This window comes from Triticum dicoccoides, chromosome 3B (assembly GCF_002162155.2).
Source record: "Triticum dicoccoides isolate Atlit2015 ecotype Zavitan chromosome 3B, WEW_v2.0, whole genome shotgun sequence".
Taxonomy (NCBI): Eukaryota; Viridiplantae; Streptophyta; class Magnoliopsida; order Poales; family Poaceae; genus Triticum; species Triticum dicoccoides.
In genome coordinates this window covers 765786303-765793498 of record NC_041385.1, presented here as the reverse complement: position 1 = coordinate 765793498, position 7196 = coordinate 765786303, and the positions used below count along the sequence as shown (strand labels likewise).

General features: G+C 46.8%; 1 pseudogene; it reads left to right on the top strand.

Annotated features, from left to right (window-relative positions):
* Positions 1-2915: 2915 nt before the first annotated feature.
* Positions 2916-7196, top strand: part of LOC119279956 — a 27332-nt pseudogene continuing 23051 nt past the window's right edge.

Below are 7196 nucleotides of genomic sequence, written 5' to 3'. Positions count from 1 at the left end.
CAAATAAAGAAAAAAACTTGTATAATATTAAAGGTGCAGTAGAAATTTTCCTACCATTTAATATAAAAATAAACGAAAATGATAAATCCGGAACATTCGGATTTTAAGCATGACAATTCGATGTTTTTCATGGCAACTTTAGTTCAGCGAGGTTTCAAACATGGCAATTTTTTGACAAAAAACTAACTGGGACAAAGTTGTCATGTTTTAACAACTAAATTTGCCACCTCGCGTCAACTAAAGTTGCCATGAAAAAACATTCGGGATGACACGCTTAAAATTCGAGTGTTCGGGATTTATCGGGGTCCAAAATAAAAGCCACTGGTTTAGTGGGCCCTCCATTTAGTGCTACACTAGCTAAATGATCGTACGTTGCCACATGACAATGAAAACAAATACTTTGATCAAAATGATTGTTGTAGTTCCTAAGAAAATAATATGAAATGTATCTGGCAGCTAGGGGCAGATCATTGCCCCATCATGCTCGAGGCTATGGGTTCAAGAGAGTAAGCGCCGAATAGAAGAGTAGCATCTCACTCGCAAAAGACAAAATCAGAATATGACATCATGTGGTATTCATTCATATGGTGAGAATCATCAGCGGCACATATATTGTAGTGATTCAACACTAATAATGTCTAACATATAAGTTTGTGATCCTTATGCACATCTATGACATTGCCAGCCTTTTTCTATCGAAAGATCAACTTTCTTCTTCCTCTTCTCTTTCGTTCACCCACTATCTCTACCTCTGCGCCATACAGTTCAAAGCTTGCCACCTCTATCAATAGCGCATCCGGCTCACAATCTCCTCTTCTCTTTCCCTCCCTCCCTACCCCTCCCAAGTTTATATAGCTTGTTCTTCAAAGGGACTGTCTAGGGTACATCTAGTTTTCCCTAGTTATTGTACATTCGTTAGGGCATGTACAATGGTGCTATCTTAGGAGTGCCACGTAGGATAGATGATGAGGTGGAGGAGAGAGAACTCATAAGAAAAGGCTTGTCTTCTCTTATTTAAGTGAACACAAGAGGTGATCTCTTAGCACAATATGTCTCACCAAATTTTTAGGAATTGCTAGTTATTGAAGATAGGGCCATTTGCATTTCTGTCCCTAACTCGAACCACCTAATCAGATATACCCCTAATTCGAAAGCCTGCTCAAAAATGCCCCTCCGCCGTTATGTGCACTTATAGAAATGCCCTTCCGCTCCGTTACCGTTCGGTCAAAGGCCTTTGACCGTCAACGGGACGTTTTCTGAACATTTCTACCCCTCCCTCCATGTGTCACTTATGCGTGGGACCCACTCAAAGAAAAATAAAAAGAAAAAGCTCTCTCTATTGTCTCACTTACACGTGGGACCGATTTTTTTTATCAATTTCACATGGTGCCCACATGTCATTGTTTTATTGTTTTTTGAAATGGTACTCACTTATTTATTTTAGGGGCGGGCCCACCTCTCATCTACACGACGGAGCTTGAACTCCGGCGAGCACGAGCGCTTCAGGGTTTGCTCGGGACTGCGCGGGAGCACGCTAGGGCGAGCTGTGAACGGTCCTGGAGCAAGGCGGGGTCACGGGGTGGTCCGCAAGGGCACTGGGAGTTTGTAGAGCAGACGGGAAGCTCGCCGGCGATGAGGTCCCGTGGCAACGGCGGAAGGCGCTAGGCACGGGCAAGCTACAGAGGGGGAGGGGACTAAAGAACATGAGCAAACACATAAATGGCTCACTTATTTGATGAAGGCATGATCCAGGAGGCTTGGGATTCACCAGAGCGACGACCTCGTCGTCCACGGTGGACGACGGAGCGAGGTGACGCTGACACGGCGGCTCGGGAATGAAGGGCTCCGCAGCGAGGGGTCCACAGGGTCTAGAAGCACCAGATGTCGATGAGGCAACCAAGATAGAGCATAGGGACGGTGTAGCAGAGGAGATCGAGGCGCGGCAAAGCATCACCGGAGGGGGAGAAGATGACATCAACCACACTGATTTGAGGTGTTATACTTCAATTAATTCGGTGTGGAAGTCGAGGACGAACAGGCGGATCCCTTGGACAAGGCTACGGGTCCTGGGGTTCCAGTTGGCCGCCTGCATGACGAACAGCATCGGGGCGGACAACCATGATTCCCGCGGACCACGTCTTTGTCGCTTGGCAGAGAGAAAAGAGGGTGCGCGGGTGGGGGGGGCAGGGGGGCATGGACCGGATCGAGGAGGTCATAAGGGGTCGGAGCCGTGCAACACCTCACCCCGGCGAGGCTGCTGCTAGTTGCGTGCGCCCACGCCGGAGTTGAGAGAGAGACAGGAAAGATTTTTGTAGGGTGGGTCCTACATGTAGGTGAGACAGGCAGAGAGAGGAGAGATATATCCTTTTATTTTTATTTTTGTTTGAGTGGGTCCCACACGTAAGTGACACATGGAGGGAGGGGTAGAAATGTCCAGAAAACGTCCCGTTGACGGTCAAAGGCCTTTGACCGGACGGTAACAGAGCGGAAGGGCATTTCTATAAGGGCACATAACGGCGGAGGGGCATTTTTGAGCAGGTTTTTGAATTAGGGGTATATCTGATTAGGTGGTTCGAGTTAGGGACACAGGTATAAAAGACCCTTGAACATAAGGCTAAGAGATGACCCATTGTAGACAATTCTTTTTTGTCATCTTTAAATCACATGCAAGTCGTAAGATAAGACTATCTTATCAACCATTGTACATGCCCTAACGAAATTTGTAACGACAGTATCGTAAAACGCGATTTCCTAAAGCAAATTGGCAAGTGATCCTAGCGAGATTTCATATCTAACCACCACGCCACCAACCCTACCATCATATCGTGCTGCTGGAAGACTTCCTTCCTGGGAGGAAGATTGGATTCTCACCGGCCGGCCGGAACCTTAAACTCTCCTTGAGAGTTGAGACGTCAATGGCTTTGAGCCGGTACGGCCGGGACTTGACGGCGGCGGCTGGCAAGAGCGACCCGGTGATCGGTCATGATGCCGAGATAGATCGCGTCGTCTGCATCCTCTGCCGCCGGGAACAACGTCGTGCTCGTCGGCCCTCCGGGCGTCGGCAAGACGGCCATCGCAGAGGGCTTCGCCCACCACATTGCCGCGGGGACCACTGGTAGAAAAAGAGGCTTCCGTCCAGCCCCATTAGTCGCGAAAGTGTAGGAACCGCGACTAATGAAGTCTTTAGTCGCGGTTCGGCAGACGAACCGCGACCAAAGGCTTGGGCCCAGGGCGCTCGGTGGCCAGCTGGTGCACGTGAGGGGCTTTAGTCGCGGTTGGCCAGGCCAACCGCGACTAAAGGTGCGCAAAGGCCTTTAGTCGCGGTTGGCCAGGCCAACCGCGACTAAAGCTCCTCCCCTATATATACCAGTTCAGCACACTCACTTAGCCATTTGGTGCCACTTCTCTTCACAAGCTTCACAAGGGGGTGTAGGTTTGCTTTTGGTTCCTCTTATGCACACAAGGTGTTTGATGAAATACCCTAAGAGGGTGAAACAAACATGATATGAAGTGTTGGAGCCACACTTGAGGTTCCTCATTTATTTTTTCCTCCTCGATCGCGGTTAGCAACTTGAACCTTTCATGCATGTGTGTCATTGATAAAATATGCATGTGTGCAGTTCATTGTTTAATTTATATTGTTTGTAGCTATTTAGTTTAACAAATGCATGATGGTTAATTATATATTTTATATTATAATAATGCAGATGAATCGGCAATGGATGTACGGTAACCGACTCTCCGGCGAGTTCACTACGGGTTTGAAAGATTTCCTCGTAGTGGCTAATGCGAACAAGCAGGGGGGTTTTGTTATCTGTCCATGTGTTATCTGTAAGAATCAGAAGGGTTACTCTTCCTCAAGAGATGTTCACATGCATCTGCTTCGGCACGGTTTCATGCCAAGCTATAATTGTTGGACCGAGCATGGAGAAAGAGGGGTTATAATGGAAGAAGATGAAGAAGGGGATGATTTCATCGATGAAAGCTATCTTGCTCATTTCGGTGATACTTTCATGGAGGATGCTGAAGGTGAAGGGGAAGGTGAAGAAGAGGCACGTGATGATCCCGTTGATGATCTTGGTCGGACCATTGCTGATGCACGGAGACGCTGCGAAACTGAAAAGGAGAGGGAGAATTTGGATCGCATGTTAGAGGATCACAGAAAGGCGCTGTAACCCGGATGCGATGATGGTCTGAAAAAGCTGGGCTGCACACTGGATTTGCTGAAATGGAAGGCAGAGGCAGGTGTAGCTGACTCGGCATTTGAAAACTTGCTGAAAATGTTGAAGAATATGTTTCCAAAGGATAACGAGTTGCCCGCCAGTACGTACGAAGCAAAGAAGGTTGTCTGCCCTCTAGGTTTAGAGGTTCTGAAGATACATGCATGCATCAACGACTGCATCCTCTACCGCGGTGAATACGAGAATTTGAATGAATGCACGGTATGCACTGCATTGCGTTATAAGATCAGAGGCGATGACCCTGGTGACGATGTTGAGGGCCAGAAACCCAGGAAGAGGGTTCCCGCCAAGGTGATGTGGTATGCTCCTATAATACCACGGTTGAAACGTCTGTTCAGGAACAAAGAGCATGCCAAGTTGTTGCGATGGCACAAAGAGGACCGTAAGTCGGACGGGGAGTTGAGACACACCGCAGATGGAACGCAATGGAGAAAGATCGACAGATGGTTCAAAGATTTTGCAGCTGACGCAAGGAACATAAGATTTGCTCTAAGTACGGATGGCATGAATCCTTTTGGCGAGCAGAGCTCCAGCCATAGCACCTGGCCCGTGACTCTATGCATCTACAACCTTCCTCCTTGGTTGTGCATGAAGCGGAAGTTCATTATGATGCCAGTGCTCATCCAAGGTCCGAAGCAACCCGGCAACGACATCGATGTGTACCTAAGGCCATTAGTTGATGAACTTTTACAGCTGTGGGGTGGTGTCCGTGTGTGGGATGAGCACAAACAAGAGGAATTTGACCTACAAGCGTTGCTTTTCGTAACCATCAACGATTGGCCTGCTCTTAGTAACCTTTCGGGACTGTCAAATAAGGGATACAATGCATGCACGCACTGCTTACATGAGACTGAAAGTGTACATTTGCCAAATTGTAAGAAGAACGTGTACCTTGGGCATCGTCGATTTCTTCCGAAAATTCATCCAGTAAGAAAGAAAGGCAAGCATTACAACGGCAAGGCAGATCACCGGCCGAAGCCTGCGGAACGCACTGGTGCTGAGGTATTTGATATGGTCAAGGATTTGAAAGTCATCTTTGGAAAGGGTCCTGGCGGACAATCAGTTCCGAAGGGAGCTGACGGGCACGCAGCCATGTGGAAGAAGAAATCTATATTCTGGGAGCTAGAATATTGGAAAGTCCTAGAAGTCCGCTCTGCAATCGACGTGATGCACGTTACGAAGAATATTTGCGTGAACCTCCTAAGCTTCTTGGGCGTGTATGGGAAGACAAATGATACAAAGGAAGCACGGCAGGACCAGCAACGTTTGAAAGACCCTGATGACCGGCATCCGGAATGGTTTCAAGGTCGTGCCAGCTACGCTCTGACCAAAGAAGAGAAGGTCCCGTGTGGATTCTCGTCCAATATAAAGGGAATAATAAACATGGCGGAGAAAAAGTTCCAAAACCTGAAGTCTCACGACTGCCACGTGATTATGACGCAATTGCTTCCGATTGCTTTGAGGGGGCTCCTGCCGGAAAATGTTCGAGTAGCCATTGTGAAGCTATGTGCATTCCTCAATGCAATCTCTCAGAAGGTAATCAATCCAGAAGATCTACCACGGTTACAGAACGATGTGATCCAATGTCTTGTCAGTTTCGAGTTGGTGTTCCCGCCATCCTTCTTCAATATTATGACGCACCTCTTGGTTCACCTAGTCGAAGAGATTTTCATTCTCGGTCCTGTATTTCTACACAATATGTTCCCCTTCGAGAGGTTCATGGGAGTATTAAAGAAATATGTTTGTAACCGTGCTAGGCCAGAAGGAAGCATCGCCAAGGGCTATGGAAATGAGGAGGTAATTGAGTTTTGTGTTGACTTTGTTCCTGACCTTAAGCCGATTGGTCTTCCTCGATCGCGGCACGAGGGGAGACTAAGTGGAAAAGGCACGATCGGAAGGAAATCAACGACATGTATGGACGGCCATTCTCTGACTGAAGCACACCACACTGTACTGACCAATTCCAGCTTGGTGGCTCCGTACTTTGAGAAACACAGAATATTTTACGCTCGGACAACCCGGGGAAGCCTGAATCCTGGATTAGGAAGGCCCACATGGAGACTTTCGGCAGTTGGTTGAGAAAACATTTAATGAATGACAATGATGTTGTAGATCAGCTGTACATGTTGGCCAAGACACCATCTTCGACTATAACGACTTTCCAAGGGTACGAGATAAATGGGAATACATTTTACACGATCGCCCAAGATAAAAAGAGCACCAACCAAAACAGTGGTGTCCGCTTTGATGCAGCAACCGAGAATGGGCAAAAGGTCACATATTATGGTTACATAGAGGAGATATGGGAACTTGACTATGGACCCTCCTTTAAGGTCCCTTTGTTCCGGTGCAAATGGTTCAAGCTAACAGGAGGTGGGGTAAAGGTGGACCAGCAATACGGAATGACAATGGTGGATTTCAACAATCTTGGTTATCTTGACGAACCATTCGTCCTAGCGAAAGATGTCGCTCAGGTTTTCTATGTGAAGGACATGAGTAGCAAACCGAGGAAACGGAAAGATAAGAAAACGATCAGTGCATCATGCGATGATCCAAAGCGCCACATTGTTCTTTTAGGGAAAAGAAACATCGTGGGAGTGGAGGACAAGACAGACATGTCAGAAGATTATAATATGTTTGCTGAAATTCCGCCCTTCAAAGTGAACACCGACCCAAGCATTAAGTTAAATGATGAGGATGCTCCATGGATACGGCACAACCGTAAGCAAGCAGGGACACAAGGGAAGAAATGATGTGTAATAATTTATTGTATCAAACCTTTTGTCAAACCTTCAAGGGGTTTTAAAATGAATTAGTTTTATTTTTCTGATTTTTTTGATATATAATTGTATTTTTAAGATTTGAAAATGAAGAAAAAAACAGAAGAAAAAAACAGAAGAAAAAAACGGAAGAAAAAACAGAAGAAAAACATAAGAAAAAAGGAAAAACAGAAGA